Below are 21199 nucleotides of genomic sequence, written 5' to 3'. Positions count from 1 at the left end.
TGGTTTCTGCTTGTTCACTTCACTATCCATGATTTAATTTAAGGCCCAACACTGGCAGGTTTCTCCAGTTAGAAGATCTATGTTGGGACTGGATGATGCATAATTTAATTCCTAAATAAAACCAAGCTCTTCCTGCCACAGAAACTCACTTGGACATTGGAAACTCTCCTGCAAGCTTTCCTGTAAATTCTCCTTTTTGGGAATCTACCAATATGTTCAACACATCATCCGTTTAATAAGACGGCTCCTATGTTAGTTTCATCCTGCTTAGATTGAATTAACTGAATGCTCATTATAGTTGCTCATATTTTACTCCTGTAGAACTTTGCAGATGCTGTGATAGTCATACAAGATGTTAATGATAATGCGCCAACCTTCAGCCAAGATGAATACTTTGCGCACATTGTGTTAAGTAATATGAACGAAGGGGACCCAGTGACCACAGTGCCTGTTACTGATCTGGATACTGGAAATAATTCCCAGATTTGTTACAGGTAATAAATAATTATTTATTTTTTCTGTTAGCCAGGTGTTAGCAAAAGCAAAATGTTTGTACCATAGCCACATTAGCCTTGGACCTGCTAACCCATGTGATATGTGATTGTGCTAACCCATGTGATACAATATCTAAAATAAATTGCTAGTATAATATCATTAAGAAAGTGATGTGTCAAGGTCCCATTACACTGATAAAAAAATAAGCACAATGCTGTTTTACATTACATTTAGCAATTTCCTTAGCACATCTATGCATAATAGACTGAATTTTCTAAATAAGTAAATATTTGAAGGATATTTTCTACATGCTACTTTTGGATTTGAGGGATAGTTTTTCCACTTGCTAGCAGATCAAAGAAAACTTAATGTACTTCCTTTTGGATCATCAACCATCCTCAAAACAGCAGATTATTGTTGTTTAAACTGGTAAAAACAAAATTTACAAAGCTTGATTCCCTTTAGATTTCAGCAAGATTATAATGATTTTACCATTAATGGAGAAACTGGACAAATATCTCTTTCAAGTAACATATCTGCAGATTTCACGGACAGAAGCTTTGCACTGGTTGTGATTGCGACTGACTTCGGAGATCCCCCTCTCTCATCTAGTGGTAAGAGGCCACTGCTACAAATTAACCCCCCCCCCCCCAGTACTAACCTCTATGAATTACAGATTGTGAATTGAAGCTTTTCTTTAAAAGCAAAAACATTTCACAAAAATAATACAAAAATATATGTATAAATCTAAAATTATCTATATCTTAATAAATAATCCATCAGTTCTTGTTTTGAAATACAAGCCGTCCAGGAAAGTAATGGTTGAACGTATGATGTGTGATCACCAAAGAATGTGTGAAAATTCTGTATACAATATTTAGTGCTTTCTATACCATAAGCAGAAAACTGTAAGAGAACATTGCATTTACCAAACTAATGGCTAAATCATCCTGTTGTAGGTGTGCGTTTAATGAGTTAGGGATGCGTAATTGGTAGTTTTCAGGTGAATGTGTTTTCAGGTGAGCCAATGTAGTGTAATACATAATTAAATCAATGGGGACTTTCAAGAAATCTCACTGATTTAAAGGGGAACTCCCACTATTGTTTAACTGGTATCAAATCAAAATATTTTAGAATATTGAACTGGTTTTTTTTTTTTTCTAAACATCTTGGCTTTTCGCAAAATATAATGTTTAAAAGGAGCTGTTTATTAGTCATTTGTATATGTTCTAGCTCTGCTAACTGAGTCCAATCTACTAGACAAGGACCTCCACTCCTTATCATACTGCCTTGTTTATACAATAGAATGGCTCACCCAGATCTAGCTAATGAAAGTCTACATAGGAATTGGCATGGCCTTCATGAAGCAGTGTGGTGTTTGTGGAAGAAAAAGTCATTCAAAATTTTATAAGACTGTTAACAATGGCAGTCTTCAGGTCTGTGGCTAAAGGAAAGGCAACATTTGATAAAACCACGCTAACCTACTTTTCTATGTGAAGTATTTTATTCTTAAGGAAAAATATACTTATTCCATGGGACTTCCCCTTTAAGTCCTTCATAATGCATTGTGAAGTTGGTAAGACAACTCAAACTCCAAAATGATGTCTCAAATTAATAACTATCTTATTTTGGTCTGCTTTGTGAGTTTCCTTTTTGTTTTTGCATTACTTAGAGTGACTAGAAAGGGACAAAATAAACGCATAATCATTGAAAAACGCCATTGATCTGTCCCAAACTTATTTACTTAAAAATTAAGCAAAGAAACCAAAAGAAACCAAAAATGAAGAAAGGAATTGTGACTCTTCCAATGTCTAGGGAGTCTGTACATTTAGGGTCTAAATTAAAACAATTTGTGTGGTCAATCTGTAACTAAACTAATGTTTCTAATATAAGTCTCTGTTTTAGCTTATTATGACTTTTTTTACATTTCAGTGACTGTTTTTGTGACAGTGGTGGTAAATGATACAGCGTTTGGGCTGCAGTTTGTAAATTCTCATTATAATTTCACGATTCCTGAAGAGCAGCCAGTAGCTGCTGAGGTTGGGACAGTAAGAGCCGTCACTGGAAACGCCAGCATCTCCGTAATGTATTTTCTGAAGACATACACCGATATATTTTCTGTTACTAACAAGGGCCATATTATTACACACGTTGTGTTAGATCGAGAGAACCATGACAGTTACAACATTCTTGTGAGAGCTACTGATTCACGCGAACCACCCAATACATCAGTCACCGTGGTATGATCCATTTCATTTCATTCGTCTAATGTTTTATATTCATACACATACTGACCTGGTTTGTCTATGCACATCAATATGTTTTTTGTTGCTTTCTTACTTTCTAGTTATTATGATTAAGGGATATTTGCAAGTACCGGTTGTGCCAATTGCCCCATGTGTTACAAACATTTCCTATCTAGAAGCATAACAAGTACAACATCTTACCACCAGTTAATTGAATTAGCTCCATTCTACAGTCTCCATCATTGTAATAGCGCTACATAATCTGATGGCCCTCTATAAATAATAATGTAATAATGATAATATTACTACTACTACTACTTTTCGTTACTTTAATTTTCAATAATATTTAATCTGCTCTTGAGTTGATGTGTTGCTCGGCCCTTGAAAATTTACTAGATTCAGTCAAGTTCATATGAGTATAAAGTTGAGTTAAGCTGAACTGCTAAATTTCATTCCAGATGCCAGGCCCAGAGTGAATGTGGCCATGTTTACTTTAGTAACTATAAAACAATCATTTTTTATGATATGTCAGATAACTCAGAGTTATACTTGAAACTTTCTGAAAATAATTAGTTTATTATTACTTTAGTATGAACACTTAATGGATTATTGTTTTTTTAGCAACAATAAACAAATCATTTTTATGATATGTCTCAGGGCTATACTTGAAATGTTCTCTATTTTTTTTTTAAACTCCTGTCAGTTAAATACAATTTAGATTATTCCAATAAAAGTTGGGTTTCCAACAAAAAAAAGTTTTTTATAATTTTAACGTGCATGTGGAAAGTAAATTGGTTTGGCTTGGTGGTATTTCAATCCAGGTTCACCTCATTTGGCAGGTTTCCTCATATTTCTTGCCAATGCCTTCCAAGGTTTAAGTGTTATGAGTGATATTTGCTTCTGGTGTGTAACTCAGAGCCTTAGACATAATGAAGACATGTGTTGTTATTAACTGTGTTTTTGTGTCTATCCACTATCGCTGGGAAAACATTAGTGATGAATTTATTTTTGCGCATTATAGTCAGCGCAAGAGAAAGATCAATTATTTGCCTAAAAGCAAATTACAATTATATTTCACTGGGTTAAGATTTCTGGCTTTATATCAGAAGGAGCTGTGTTAAAAAAGGAATTTAAATTTATTTTAAATAGCTAAAGATAAAACAGTAATGCTAACAAGATTAAATCTTCCACCTATCATTCCCAAAAATTCTTTTCATGTAAATATTTAAAGTTATGTTTTTTCAAACTTTTGTCCAGAGATACTGCAGAATATTTCCTGAAACAAAATAATTATTTTAATTTACTTTTAGGTTACTGTTTCCATAAGTGACATAAACGATAACAACCCACTCTTTTCACCACTGATTCATACAAATCTCACATGTCAAGAGAACATGGATTTTATTGATATTGGCCTAATCACAGCTACTGACATGGATACAGGAGATAATGGTTGCGTGACCTATTCGTTGGAAAACGACTTTAACAGCACCTTCCATATAAACAGCTCTACTGGTGAACTGACTATAATCAAGTCTTTGGACAGAGAAACAAAAGACAGTTTTGATGTCAAAGTAGTGGTGAGTAGTTGTGGGCACCATGTGTACCATATAATGCACCAACACCCACAGGGATGTGAAGTTACAAAGGGGTAGAAAGCCTTTCTCTTTCAGAGATAGGACCTAACAGGCCCGGATAGGCCATCTGGCCCACCGGGCAAATGACCAGTGGGCCACTGACTGACGGCGCCACAAGACAGCACCGTGCACACAGATCGGGTGCTGCAGCGGGTGGGTAGATGCTGATAAATCCAGCCATATGCTACTAAGCATAAAAACATAGCGTGCGGCCGTTTATAACCAGCCGTCTGCCACACTTATACCATCACTGGCCTAAAAGTGATCTTTCATGGACCTCTGGGCCTCTCATCAACACCAGTCCAGCCCTGGACCTATGATGTCTACCTAACTCTGTACCTTCTATGAACAAAATAATATATGCCTTTTTCACAGGCTATGGATTTTGGAATTCCTCCATTATCGTCTACAATAATTATTCATATTACTGTTGAGGATGTCAACGATAACCCCCCAATATTTAAAGAGGAATCAAATGTTATTTCAGTGAAGGAAAACGAGCCTCCACAAGTGGTATTTAAAATTAACATTATTAAGTTATCTATCTATAAGTCTGATTTAATATGCAATGTGTTTCTCGAGATCTTTTGTTTCATAAGAGTTGGTTGTTTTTTGTTTTTTTTTAGATATTGAATATTCCTGCAATGGATAAGGACATAGGAAACAACGCTCGTATCTCATATTCCTTGGCAAATACCTCACCTCTGTTTTACATTGGATGTGAATCTGGCAGTATTTCCACTCTTCAGCCTTTAGATTATGAGACAGACACACAGCATTTATTAAAAGTAGTGGCGGTCAACCCATCTGATCCACAGCTCCAGAGTACTGCAACAGTAACGGGTAATCCTGGCGTTATATGTTCTGCTACGTAGCAAATTCTACAGTTTTAATACATCTTATTTATGGTTTTCCATGTGCAGTTAATCACCAACAAGGCTTGTAGTGTTGATTGACATTTTGATGATATTTCTGCAGTCAATGATCAGATGTCAATTGTACATTGTCTCACATCCCAAGGAACTTACAAAGTAATATAAATACAAATAGTAATATAGTAACTCCACACCCCTAGTGGAGTAATAGTTATTACCTGCTCATCCCAAATACTTTGCACAGCTTGCTAGATCTTGCACAAATATTTTTATAATATTTTTATCCCTGGTACCTTCCCCATATAGCCTACCTTATCTACGCAGCATCGGAGGGGTTAACAGGAGCGGAAATCTGTAGGTTCGCCGTCATGAGGCCCCTGCCGGCGACCAACAGAGTCGCTCGCACGGACCTTTAACATCTGATGGTGGAACTTGGCCTGGGGTCTACCCGCTCCAAGAATTAAAGATCCCTATGAGCGGGTGCACTTCAATGGTTGATGGCAGAGGAGGCCCCTGCTGGCGACCAATAGAGTCGCTTTTATGGACATTTAATTCCTGGTGGCTAACCCACGGATTTCCGCTCCCGTTTTGTTTAAAATAAATAAATAATAGTACTGCTTTTATATATATTGTTTCTCTTATTTCTAGTGAATGTAGAAGATGTGAATGAAGAGACACCAACATTTCAATACCCAGTTTATAACAGGATAATAGAAGACAGCGCCTACTCCCCGGGCCTCCTTCTTTTTGACATCAATGCCTCAGATGAGACCAATGATCATGATAAAGGAGTTCATTATGCTATCTCGGGTATCCAACCAAATCTAGCCAGGTTCTATTTAATGCTAACGGATCCCTAGGCAAGCTCTAGTCACTTTATTGCATGACACATGTTCTAAAATTCATTTTTTTAAGCCTAGATGCTTCTTATAACCAGCCTTAATGCTTACTATATACTAAAGCCTTGCCCTTTAGCACTACAGAATACCGGATTTACAGGGTAGCAATTAACACATTGTCCTAGAATACATGTTAATTGTTGGAATCAACAGAAACATTCAAGTGGTTTCCATGGCTATGGCTTCCCGTTTAGAACTGTCCCAGAAATGATCTTTGTTTTCTTATAACCACATTATCTTTCTGTAGATGGTAACAGTGAAGGACTGTTTGTGATATCAAATTCAACTGGCCATATAATTCCAATAAACGATCTTCCAAGACACAATGTTCCTCTGCACTATATACTAACGGTCAGGGCCACGGACCTTGGTGTTCCTCCTCTATCTGCCTATGTCAAGGTGCTGTTATATTATAATATTAAATCATTATTTACAATGGAAGTTTTCAATATTCCAAAGATAATATAATATAAGACAATAATCTAAGTTTGGGATAAATGCAAAGCAATTGGTATTTATTAATAAAAAAAATTTAAAATAATCTTTACCATTGTTTGGGTTGAATAACAGTTACATATGAATCAGGTTTATGACATCCTTAGCTTTAAAAAGCATTATAGTAATATCAAGAATTGGTGCTTTTCCCAAAATTATTGTTTAAACATAGAGAGATATTAAGGAAAGGTGCTTAGAGTAGTAGAGTTTGGGTCTTTATAGCAGGTATAATGGTCATACTAGGTGGGCTGAATAGTTCTTATTTGTCATCAAATTCTATGTTTCTATTTTTTTTACTGATGTGTGAAAGTAGCACCTTTTGTTCTGCTTTTACTCCAAGGTATATATAACAATTGCTCCAAACAACATGAGTTCCCCAATGTTCTCAGCAGATACCTACATGCCTGATCCTATCAATGCCCAGGCTTTGCCATCTACTTTCCTGGTACAGATCTTCGCACATTACTCTACGCCTGTTATATACAACATCACCTCTGGAAATGAAAAAGGTAGTGTAGCTGATTACATCAACTGCTATATTTACTCTTCAGAATGCCATAAAGAGACTAAGATGATGTTTGATACAGAGTTCCAGATCAAGATTAACTGATACATGACTAGGAAGCAGCAGCTATGGCCAAAGCACCCATTTTAGTTTTTGTATGACTTTTTCCAATACAATTGTTATGTTTATTTTTTTTCTATTAGGTTACTTTAACCTGGATCCGCTAACTGGAGTAATAAGAACTAAGAAGGCCTTGAAAGAAAAGGACTTTCCGTTTGATTTGACAGTAATGGCAGTGAATCCCACAAGACCGGATATATTCAGTGAAGCTAAAGTGCACGTGACTGTTAAAGATGACAGTAACTTTACTCTTGTTTTTCCAAATGTTCTTGTGGAAGTCAAGTTCAAAGAAGTAAGAAAGTACACTTAATAACTATAGTTATACCAAATAAGACCAACTTTCAAAATGTAATAGACTTGGGTGGAATTCTTATAGTGACTGTATGGAGTACACTGGTTTGCCAATCAGAATCTAATTAAGTATGCAACTCATGTACCCTTAAATTCAAGCATCATTGGAACCTACACAACATCAAACATAGGGAGAGTCACATATGATTCAAAAGAGCGAGATTGTTGAACAAATAATAAAATGATGAGATGTCGGGATTTTTTGTCTAGCGACATGACAGCCACATTCTACCTGCAAGAGGACTATGTTGTTGTAATAGTAGGAAGTAATACAAGTGGATTATTATTGTAAAATAATACCTAGAAGTAGAAATGAATTCACCCATCAGGCTTATAGGTTCCCGCAAGCATAGACCTAACAATCCTGTATGAAAACAGTAAGAACTCTGTTTTAAAATATGATGCTACATTTCAATCATCTCCAATATTTGTTTTCTGTTATTCTCACAGGAACAAGCCTTCCCTTCCTTTATTATACAGCAGAAGGCCTTTGAGAAATCAGGAAAAAATCCTTTAATAACCTATACCATTTTAAATGCCGATAGAGAATATTTCAGTGTAAATCCCACCAATGGCAAGGTTTATGCTGAAACCACATTTGACTTTGAAGAAGGTCCCACTGAATACCGGGTAGGTTTTTTGCTGTGTATGACACCCTTGTCGAATGCACAGCATTTTTTCAATAAAACACTTAACCGCCTTTATGTTACGACCAGGGAACTCATTGGGCTTGACCTGGAGTCTCTGGGTCACTTTCTTCTTTCACTGTCCAGGGGAGCGACATTTGGCCGTGCCCACTCCCTGCCCACTCCCTGCCCACTTCCCACCTACTAAAGGCTGTATGAAGCTAGCCTTGCCCCTATGTGTAGCTAGCCCTGCCCTCTCACAAAGCTCCTCCCCCTGAAGAAGGAGACTGCTGGGTCTCCTTGCCTGAAGTATTAATTCCATGATGCTCTGCTGGGCCAAGGCACTGCACACACTCTACTGGACACGCACATCCCAGAATTGGAAAATAGGGTTACAAATTCATAGTCTGTAAATTTACATAGCAATGTATATTAAACAAATTGGCAAATATCAAAGAATTCCATGCAGATATACCAAGAAATACTACTCAGTCCCATGTGCCTATTTTACCCATGTGTGCAGTGTTGCAAGCACTTGTGCTTGTGGTCTGGATTACTCTCTTAATTCTCATGATTACACCAGTTTAGTTTGGCCAGTTACTGGAATTCAGGGATGTTAGTATTTATTAGTAGAATATAAAATACTATATATTCTATTAGAATTAATAGAATATTGTATTAGTGTTACTTAGTAAGACAAATCTATCAGTAGTTTGATAATAGGGTTGCGGACCGGACATGATTAAATTGCTGAAGAACTCATGGGTTCCTCAAACTTGATGGGGACCATATGGGAACCCTGGAGGGGTATTCTCTGACCCAATGGCTGCAATTTTAACAAGATGATGAATGGAAATATTTAACAATGACAATGATATTAAAACAAATCCCTAAAGTCTTTATATGGTTTTATTTTTGTATCTATAGGTTGTCCTTAGTGCTGATGTGCATGGATTCCCTGCCATGAAGAAAGCATATTGTACTATTGTAATCTACATTGTTGATATCAATGACTGTGAACCAGAGTTTGAACCCATGGGAAATATGGTGGTTGAAGAGAATGCACCTCGAGGCACACTTGTTGGCAAAGTGACCGCAATTGACAGAGACAGTGGAGATAATGCATTTATATTATACAGCCTGCTTGGTAATACTGGAAAGAATGCATTTATATTATACAGCCTGCTTGGAAATACTGGAGAGAATGCGTTTATATTATACAGCCTGCTTGGTGATACTGGAGAGAATGCGTTTATATTATACAGCCTGCTTGGTAATACTGGAAAGAATGCATTTATATTATACAGCCTGCTTGGTAATACTGGAAAGAATGCATTTATATTATACAGCCTGCTTGGTAATACTGGAGAGAATGCGTTTATATTATACAGCCTGCTTGGTAATACTGGAGAGAATGCATTTATATTATACAGCCTGCTTGGTAATACTGGAGAGAATGCGTTTATATTATACAGCCTGCTTGGTAATATTTACATGCTCTAATTGTGTTTTTCTCATTGTGCAAAAAATATGTGCAATGATTGTCTTGCCAGATAGTCCGAATAAAGAAGATGCATTCGTTTTTTTTCTCTATTTGCAAAACACAATAAATTAAAATATTTTATTTATTTTCTAAGTAAAATCACATACGCTGCTGTGGCAGAAAATAAATTATACCTTTGTACAAAAAGCCTTTATCTGCTTAAGTTTAAGGTGGGGGATTTGATTTTATAGCAGGAGCTGTGTAAATTACAGTACATGCAGTGTTTTTGTTACCGTATCATGTTTTATTCTATATTACACATTTTTATCTGTTATTGCTTTTTGTGCTCATATTGTGTTTCTATTTGCTTGCACTCAGGTGATGACGACCTGTTCGAAATAGATGGACTGTTTGGGAATATTTTCGTTAAAGAACCACCTGACTACGAAAGCCAAAAAAGCTCAGTGTTAAAAATAATAGCCACAAATAATAAAACATCTCCCTTTTATCAGGTAAATACAGTTACAAAAATGAATCTAAGGAAGAGGAGAGTTAATATATTTATGTTCATTGATCATTTTACTTGGTTCATGCCAAACTAAATCTTTTTAAACAACACTAGGCAAGAAACTGAAATAACCCCCTCCCTATCCTTATACCCTTTATTCACATGGGGTTTATGTGTCCCTTTTTTGGTTTGCTGTATCTCATGACACGGCTTCCACACCAGAAATGGTCCTAAGCCTTGGTGCTTTGTGGTTGATATCTCTATGCAATGAGCCGTAACAAAGGTTCTTGACACCTGGGACAGGTTCCGTGGTTCCATCCCTAGATGACCTCACATTTGCTTCTGGAAATGAGAACGGGTGCTGGGATACTTGCTGATGAGTGGCACAAGTCCACGGCACTTTGTGGCACCAGAGGCAGCTGCCCCTCTTTTCCCGTGGAAGTTCCAGCCCTGTCTATGCAGAAACTAACTTGTTGTAAGGCAGATAACTCTAATCTTGTTGTATGGATGCCAATGTGTAAAATAAGTACGGTATATGCATCTTAATAGGCTTTATTGGTTATTATTGTTAGAAATAGTTGCATTTCATTTAATGCTCAGTATAGAGAAAATAATGACATAGTACTCTGCTGTACTAAAGATATAAAAAGGGTAACAAAATTGTGGTATAACTCATTACTGATAACTACTCTAAAAAACACTAATTATATAAGTTTTTTTTAATGTTTGGTTATCCTTAATATTTTTTGTTATTACAATTTATGACATAATCCATGCACTGTGAATGGTTTGTTTAAAATGTCTTGTTTTTTTATTATGAAACCAAATATTTAAATTTTGTAGGCCAGCACACAAGTCACAGTTGAAATACTAGATGTAAATGACAATACTCCAGAAATCACACCAAACCAATATTTTGCTGAATTAAATGTGAATAGCCCCGACGGGACTTTCGTGGTGCACGTGAACGCAAAGGATAGGGATCAGGTAATCACTGTGATCTTTATTGTTATTTCGGCATAAGTCTGATTGGATCGTTAATCTTTTCACTTGTCAATGCTTCTCAATTTGCTGACGAGCACATGTAGACATTTAAAATAATGTAAACTTTTTGACCACGTGGTGATTAAGACGGAGACATTCTATTGCCTATTGCTAAGGAGTCAAGGTGTTTGTCTAGTAGCTTGAGCTAAGATAACAAAGCTAGAGCAGATACAAAAGGCTAATATGCAGCTACCTTAAACATATCATACAAAAACTAGAACTGTTTTCGAGAAGAAAGCAGCAGAATACTTTTGAATCCTTATTTTTAATCGGAGTAATAAAAATCAAGGGAGTTCTCCTTTGTGGGAGAAAATATCCTCATATATTCCAATAATGCCTAACAATTGATCATATATTGTTATTTTGGTGGATGTGTTGATCTGTCTATCCCGATACAGGGGCAGAATGGTGTTATTGAATACTTCATCTTGCCAGACTCAACAGCTTCTGAATGCTTCCTGATTGAAAATGTGAGAAATGGAAACATTATCACCACTGGAAGCCACATGGAAACGGGACTGGTTAATTTAACAGTACTGGCTAGAGACAGAGGCTCTCCTCCGCTGAACAGCACTGCTATAGTCCTTGTAAATGTAATAGATAAGCAAACCTCACCAGAATTTAGCCCTAATGAAATAAGGTGAGTTCCATTGTAAGGGTTTTAGGAACTGGCAGTCATGCCCAGGTGCCGGCCCAAGGCAAAATGCCGCCTGGGGCAAATTTTAAAATGCCGCCCCCCCCCCTTTATCTACCCTTCCTCTCCCTCCGTCCCTCCCCATTATCTACCCTTCCTCTCCCTCCGTGTCCCCCCCCCCTTGTACTTACCTTTCAGCAGTCCTGCGGAGAGTCTCCCTGTTCGGTCTCGGTGCCGGCTTGTAATGCTGAGCACCGGAAATCTTCCGGCACTCAGCATTACAAGCCGGCACCGAGACCGAACAGGGAGACTCGCCGCAGAGGAGAGAGAGAGGGGCGCCGAGCGGGTACTGACAGCTTGGTAAGCGAAAACCACTCGGCGCCCCTCTCTCTCTTTCGCTTTTTTTTTTTTTTAAAAAAAAGGGCTTGGGGCGGCAAAGTGCCGCCCCTTCAAAAGTGCCGCCTGGAGCGGTTGCCCCACTTGGCTCCATTGTCGGGCCGGCCCTGGTCATGCCAATAGAGATCAGTGGATTTTTCTTCAGTCTGGTAATTACACATTACACAGTATGTCATATGCATGGTTTTCCCTGGACATCAGTGTGATGTAATGCTTCCAGCATTAGTATTGCATGTGATTTCTGAACAACTTAATACCAACTTGCTAAAGACTCCAAGTGAATTAGAAGTATTTTCCTATTTTCATCATGGACACAATGCAGTTAGCAGTGTGAATTAGGTTGATGACCACATGGTACAAAAAAACATTAAAAATCCACATGATGTGCAATAAAAACACAAGAATTAACAAACATATTTTTTAATAAAAAATATATATAATGGTGCTATTTTGAAAGGAAATAGTTCCATAGTCCTTCTTTCAAAGAATAAGCTGCTGATCACTTCTGATACAAAGTAGTGATAAAGAAAAAACAGTTTGTCCTGTGCAATAGTGGACTACCTATATACAGATTACATAGGGCGAATGACCAAAGACTTGTATGTAATGTATGCAAGTGCAGACTAAATTTGAACTGTAAAGCACTACAGCGCCATCCCTTTTATTTTAGCATGATATTTTTATATTTGTTATCTCGTTTACCTGTTTCAGCACCATTGTAAAGAAACAAAAAGGAATACGCAAGCCTATTTACACATTTGCAGCAAATAATGCTGCAGCAAAAAATCTCACTTACATTATTGTTGCTGGTAATGAACATGGTGAGTACATACAGGATTATATTTTCTATACAGGAAAGAAACACTGGGCATTAGAGATAAAAACATATTTTAAAAATGGTCTAATCGCTATAGCAACACTTGTAGCCCAACGGTAGTCCAATGGTTGCTATGGTTACTGGACCATTTGTATATGTGTTATACATATCCCTTGCTACTTGGATTCCATTTTCATGAGAAGAGAACTATATTCCAGTGTTTAGTAATATAAGAAAATCAACAGAAGCCTTGACAAAAGTCCTGGGGAGGGAGTGAAACATGTGATTGTCTTTTGCTGCTTTAACACTATGTTAAATTAAAATGTATATCGCTTACTTGCATGTCCTGGTGTGCTCCTGACCATTTAAGAGTGAGTGAGTGTGGTGTGTAGAGGGAGTGAGGAATAGGGGAGAGTGGGAGAGGGATAGCGGGAAAGTGCAAGAAAGTGCTTAAAGACATTTGAATGCTTACTTGCAGGTTTGTTTACCTTGGATGGACAAACTGGACAGTTACGGACAACAAGCAAATTTAGTGACGATACACAACTGACCTATAATGTGACAGTGGTGGCTGTTGAAATCCCACAATTGTTAGGTAAGAAATGTTCACACAAACGGCGTGGTGAATAACAATGCAAAGCAAGGCTGATCTGTGCATTATTGTATGTGGCTTCAAGATACTTTCTGGTCTAACATCATAATTTAATAGATAAAGTGAGAACAAATAATAATGAGGCAGTCTGCCCAAGGCCAACACACACAAAGTAACACTTCAATGAAGTTGAAACCTTTCACTGGGCCAATATCAAACCTTTGGGACCTCAATGTGTCCACTAGGTGACATCCTGTGATTCATCCTATTTTATAAAAAGGGCATGCAAGATATTTGGGGTAAGATTTGATAGAAGACTAGCCCTTTTGGCATGAGTGCCTGCACGCCAGATGTAGCCCTGGGGGTAAACTTGCACTTTTTCTATTAAGAGTGAAAAATTATTCACCCATAGAAAGTTGGTGATCCTAGTGAAAGGGTTCACCTGCCCCACACTGGTTCATTTTGTGAGCAAACTATCTAGGACCAGCCGGTACTTGCAGGAGTGGGGCAGCAGATCCATACTTCTGGACTTTATATGTTAAACAAATGAAGTCTGATTTTGCCAAATAGCACATTCACTTAAAATGATTCATAAATCATCAGGTTACCTTGGCATTTGCACTTTATAAAGGTAGAGAGAAAAGTGCCTCAGAGCCCTCAGTGAACAAAACTTCTAGCCAAAAGTCAGTAGAACTCGATGTATTATTTCCTTGTTGGTAGCCAAAATAAGATGATTATCAATACATATTGCATATATTATACTGTGCAAAACAGCTGTATTATTGATCATGTTTTTTTTTTACGTAGATCCTTTACCTAAAAACATGGCACATTTAGAAATATTTGTGCAGAGGGTTAATGAAGGCCCCAAGTTTGAGAATCGTTTGTACAAAGCGGAAATAGTAAACTCTGTACCCAGCAAGTTCCCGGTCACCAGAGTAGCGGTATGTTGACAATTTTACATCTCAATATATTTCCTGTTATTTTGTGCTGTATAATGTACTTCTTTAAATTGCTGTTAATTTTTATATTATATTATGTGCTATGGACAGTGTTGACATTGTTTTTTGTAAAGCGTGAAAGTTGATGGTTAACATAATTGTTTTTGGTGTGCACGTGTCAGAGGTTTTGCATTTTGCAAATATTATTGTGGACAAGATAAGATAGTTTAATAAGATGCTTTATTAAATGTATATAACCACACTGTGACGTGCAAGTTTATCAAAACACTACACAGGTGTTTTGTTTTATTTAAAACATTACACAACAAAATCCCTGTTATACACTAATATCTCTAGATGTGTTCTCCCAACTTAGGTTGACCACACAAGCTTACTTGCTTAGAAGTTACATACATCAACCCTTAATGTCGTATTTCAACTTAACACCTAATAATAAAGTCTTGGACAGTCTTGGGTCTATTCACTAAGATGTCGAATTTCCTGCTCATTTGGGTGAAAGAATTTTTAAAAAGGAATATCTATTAAGTTCCCCCCGTATGGGTGGATGAGGTCCATCCAAGCACCCTTTGGGGTACCACCTTGATACCTTGGTTCTTAATTTTTTTGTAACATGCAAAGGGGCCATCGAAAATATATAAGTTAACCCCTTAAGGACTATAGCCGGTCCCAAAACCCATTGAAAACAATGCATTTTGAGCCCGTACATGTACAGGCTTTGTCATTAAGGGGTTAAAAAAAAAAGACAGCCTTAAAAAATTTACACAAAAATAATTTAATCTTTACCCAATGGCACTGAATTAATAAATGTCTGCTGTCTTTTATTTTATTGAATATATTTTTTAATGTCCCTGGGGGGTGGGGACTCACATCTAAAGTCACAGGCAACAAGCAGATTACTGAATTTGTGAGTTGTTTGCTTTTTTTCAATTTATATGCACTCATATATCCTGCATGCAAGTTTAAGTTGTTTTATTTAATTTTTGTAATTCTACACCAACAGGCAGATTGGCACTTTCAGATTAGATTTCTCTTGAGACAAAACCATAAGATTTAACTATTGTAGTTAGCCTGCCTTTGATGCTAACTACATACATGTTTTAACCAAGTTTACTGAAAAGACAGCAAGCTCGTTATCCCTGCTTGCATTTTAAATACCCGCTTGTATTTTAAATACAAAACAAGGGTTGAGGGATAGGAGTTGTCACCGTGGCCAACTTCAGCAGAAGACCAGGTCAACATAGTATTAAGGCTAGGTTTCCACTTGTTTTTTTTTTGCTAAAAACGCCCATAAAAACGCCAATAGCGCCACCTGGCGTTTTTTTAGTGAAAAAACGTTGCAGCCAGATGTTAGCTGTTCTTCAATAGGAAATCGCAGAATGCCATATCCACTTGGCGTTTTTTTGTTTGGCGTTTTTTCAGTCCTCTTTGGCGTTTTTCTGCTTTTTTGGGCTCTGTGGCAGTTTTTCAAAATCGCAGCATGTTGACACTCTGGCGTTTTTTGCAAGGAAATCTTGGCGTTTTTCTCCAATAGAAGTCAATGGGAGAGAAAAAACACCATGAAAAAGCCATGTGGGTTTTTTGCCTTGGCGTTTTTTATGGCGTTTTTTTCCACAGTTACAATGCAGAGGATGGACCCAGTATCTGTGTGTCCTATGAGAAATAGGCTGGAAACAAACAGTTTCACACAAAACAAAGTTCATATTGAATTTTACACCATTTGGAACAAACATGCCATTACAAACATACCCAACTGGATCCTGCCTGCCAAAAGCAACCGCAAACAATTTGCACCATCATTTGGGGCCAATCTTCCTATAGGAGCAGACATTCGGAATAAAGCATGCCTTACAAACCACAGAAAAGAGACAAAAGGGTCCGCCGGGGTGTTTAAGTAGAACTCTACCAAGTAAATGGCATCAGGAGGGGGCAGATACTTGCCATTTATCCTAATCCCTTTTAGCTGGGTGAAACTTCTAACTTGTAAAGGCTGGAAAAACTGCCTAAGGTCAAAAAAAGCAATTTCCACAGAAAGGCTAAAACGCCAGAAAAAACTCCAGAAAAAACGCCAAAACGCAGGAAAATGCAGTGGCAGTTTTCTTGGCGTTTTTCATCAAGAAAAAAAACGCAGGACAAAAACCCAAGTGGAAACCTAGCCTAAATGTTCTCTTTCCCCTTGACCCTTAAACAGTGTATACCATTGCCAGCCAACTTGAGCCCCCCATAGATGTCCTCATTAGCCACTTTTTGTCCTTCACAAACTTCAGAAACTGAACATACTAGGTGTAGTCATTTTGAAGATATTAGAGCTATTTGTTAGTGAGTCCTCAGCAGAGCTTTGTGTGTCACTATGTGGCTCATAATGATGTATCATTAATTGTATTATTAAATGCTGATCCAGACTGAGTTGGACTTCTCATACTAGGCATATGTAATATAAATGGCCATTGTTGCTAGGTTTGTCTGGAATGCCAGGCCTTTTTGAAATATACCTTTAATTGGTTAATTGCCTTCTACTTTGGAACTGGATGAAAAGTGAATACTTGTTCCTTCTGCATACACTGCAGAAACCTTACTATATTGCCCCATGGTAACTTACATAGGAAAAAAGTGCTACTGTTTTTCCAATAAAGGCTAAACTTTTCACCCATTTCTATTCAAATATATCAGTTGAGTGATACCAGGCTGGGATTAGGGTCACATAACTGCCGATGCTACGGTTCCAGCCGCAGATCGGTGTGCAGGCGCTGGCTGGAGTATAAAATGTGTGTGATCACATGTATGCAGCCATATGTACTTCATTTGCAAGGGCCTAGTATCTGTCTCTGATATAAATGTATTTTGTTTCCCTAAGGCAAGATATTCAGGAGAAAACCAACCACTTATCTACAGATTGGTGAATCAATCAGGGACTGAATTTGCTATCAACCAATATACAGGGCAGATTGTCGTGGTTTCAGTGACTGGAAAAACAGGGACTTTTCAATTTAAGGTCCAAGTTACAGACCAAGCTGGATTGTCTGATATAACTGTAGTCCAGGTATGAACTGTTTCGAGTTGTGAAAAAATATTTTATTAACTTATTTTCAACATCTAAAACTTAAATATTTTTTGTAGTTAGATTTCTACGTGTAGAATTACTCTATGCTTTGGGTGTCAAATCCTGCCTTTAGTTTTGTTTTTTTGCACGAGGAAGGGCTGGCAACATTTAGGCTTTTGGATTGGGACATTCCAGCCAAGTTGCCCAGTAATAAAGTATATTTCCAAAAATGTAAAAAACAAAACAAAAAAAACCCCTGTTAAAGTTAGTTAAAAAAAAATTGCGCTCTGGCTTCTAGAATTTATTTAAAAAAAATTAAAAAATCCAAGAAGCCTGTTGAAAAAGTCACAGAACTGTAGATTAATGCGCAATTTCAAAATGTCTTAGGGAAGAGTCATAATTTGCCAATTTGGTTGATTTCATTTATTCAATTAAAAAAAGCTAATAATAAAAAAGCTAATGCAAAAACATTTTTTGCTGGAATTAATTGGACTGAGTCATGGTGGTCTTCTAGACATAGTGTACATTTAATGAATAATAAACAAGATAAAAGATTTGGCATGGCACAAATATACTAATACAAAATATGTATCTCAATCCACTTATTTTTTATCATCTTAATGGTGTAGGTGGTAGTGAGTTCCAGTTCCTCCTCTCAAGATATTGTGAGGATTCAAATCAACCAGACTTTAAACATGATTGAAAGCAAGCTTCCAAACATCATCAGGTATGGCTGGTTTCAATAAACATTCTACTTGTGAGAAATATTTATTAATGCTTGAACTAGTAGATCTATTTTCTCTAAGATCAGCTGTAATAAGTCTTTTTTGGGCAAGATGCTAAAGTCAGTAGTATGATTGGTTTTAGAAATGACAACAACGATGTAACATTCTTTCTCCCTAAGTGACTTAAATGCAGTTGTATTCATTTTTATCACCATTCCAGGCTTCTGGAAGACACACTTCAAAGGAATATAACAGTCTTGAATGTAATTTCCAATGCCACAAACAATCTGAAGAACAATAAAAGAGAGACAACCTCCATTGAATTCCAGGCTCTTGATAAGGATAATGGAGTAGTAGATTCTAAGGAAGTAGTGAGGTAAGCAGGTTGTGTGGTAATTATGTTTTCCAGGAGATGTAGGTAAACTCTGGCTCTAGTATTAAAAATGAACATTTTATTTATGATTGTGTTAATTTGTCCATTTCCATTTGATGTAAGAGCACTGTGTATGAAAATGGTTGCTATTCCTAATTGTTTAATGCGATATTTTTGTTCAACCCCTTGTCATAAATCTTGTTTCTTTCATTTTAAATCCATTGTGGTGGGGTACAGAGCCAACATTATGAAAATTGTGTCAGCGTCCAAATATTTCCGGACCTATCTGTAGATACTATTAGAGCAATGTATAAAACTTGTTTCTAGTACAAAGTTTAAAAAGGGATCTATTAATCATATCACTGTAAGAAATTATGACCCTCTGCCAAAGTTTGCTCCGCATTACAGGACGTACGTGCAAATTGGACTGTTCCATTGGGTGATGACAAGATTTTCCAGTCTAATCAAAGTACTAAATATGAAAGAAATCTGTAACATTAGATACAAAAAGCATAACTGATTTTCACCAGCAGTTAGTATTTAAGAGGATCATTTATATTTAACAAATAAACTACAGTTGACAGACTGCAAATAAAAGAGACCAATCCTTAGAAATACTAAAAGTGCTTTATTGTATTTATCTTATACATTTCAGTAATATATATATATATTTTTTTTCTTTCTTAAAAAATAAGAATTTCTGTCTGAACTCAATTTTCAGAAAGCTCACAGACAGCCTGCCAAGTGTGCAGAAAAGCCTGGACTCCATTCTTGGTCGGCCTGTGGATATTTCTGCATCAGAAGCAGTCAAGCCATTTTTGGGTCAGGGAGCCATATCCGGGATTGCGATGGGTGCACTGCTCGCATGCATTGTTTTAGGCTCTGCCGTATATCTTTGGAAGAGGTAATATTCATTTCTATGAGGAATTAAGGATATTAATGAAATAAAATAGGCCAAACCAATATTCTATCACCTACACAAAATTCTGGCACTATTAATTATTATATATGGGCTAATGGTGGCCACCTCACTTAGAACGCGACTACGTATTTATTTACAAATTCTTGTTTCTCAATAGAAATAAACCACAAGATGGAGCATCGGAGAAAAGTAATATGTTAAGTAAAGCAATAGAATATAAGCATACAAATGGTGATGATGGAGATCCTGGGGAAATGTAAGTAGGTTTTGAAAGCTATTAGCCCATTGTGAAGTACATTAGTAGTGTTTATTGTTCTTGTAAAAAAAACACACTTGATAATGCTATTAACAGCATACTTTCCAATTTGCCTTTATTTGTACTCTATGACTCGATTTCCCATCAATTGCCCAAATGGCATTTTTCCCAAGCTAAATCTACTAATCCACATAAATATATATAGGGCTGGCAGCTTTCTTGAGTAGACCTTAACGAGGGTGCAATAGGAATTTTCAGCATTGTCTAAATTTTTTTGTGGGCTAGTACTTTATCAATTATTTCAAGATTATTGCCTATTGCAAGTTAAAATAGCATTAAATGTGTATGTTACTTTAAACGTACATTAGGAGAGACCAAAAGCTGGAGATTACGGCTGCCAAGAACGCGATTGCTAACTCTTCCGAAGAACAAGCCATGGTAGAAAACCAAAGTCATGTAGAATTAGACAACGGGTAATTTTCATTGCATTACTTCGTCTATCTGTTAAACATGAACCGAACATGATTACTTCTCCGTTTTAACACATCAATCTACATACATAGGAAAACAGACACAAATACTAATACTGAAACCATGGAATCGAGCCAAAAACAAATGAGGGACAACATTCTAGAAGCGGAGAAAAGGTAAAGTAGGATACATCTCTAGACTGTTTTGCTAAAAGTGATTAACCTTAATGAAAGTGGGAATAGCATTTCAATTCATATTCCAGTAAATATAAATGTAGGGCAGCCACCCCCATTTAAGAGTACTGGCTAATGGTCCTGGCTGAAATGTCCTTTTTTTATAGTTTTTAAAGATTGATTAATTAAACAAATCTTTAATGGATGGAGTATTCAGCCGTGTGGTTACCATGTTAACAAGTTGGGCATAATTTGGGCTGAATCATATATATTATATAAATCAGTTTGACATTTTAGGTGAAAATTCCAAATAGACAATATATTTATTATTTTGATAAATCTACCCTAGATAGAATTAGCTGGTAATTATGGTCTATTAGACTGACTTAAACAACCAGGGCCATCATGCAACTCCCTATCTGGCCACACACACAGATAAATAACCAAGTTTTTAAGCAGCAAAACCAAAAAAGTTGTACTCAAATTTGCTGGGAGAGTTTGTCTACTTGTTGAACGTTTGGATAAACATAAGCCTGGTGTGATTTAATGGTATAATA

This window comes from Sceloporus occidentalis, unplaced genomic scaffold (assembly GCF_023333645.1).
Source record: "Sceloporus occidentalis isolate IW3139 unplaced genomic scaffold, rSceOcc1.0.p SCAF_15, whole genome shotgun sequence".
Classification (NCBI taxonomy): domain Eukaryota; kingdom Metazoa; phylum Chordata; class Lepidosauria; order Squamata; family Phrynosomatidae; genus Sceloporus; species Sceloporus occidentalis.
Note: the sequence above shows the minus strand (reverse complement) of the source record.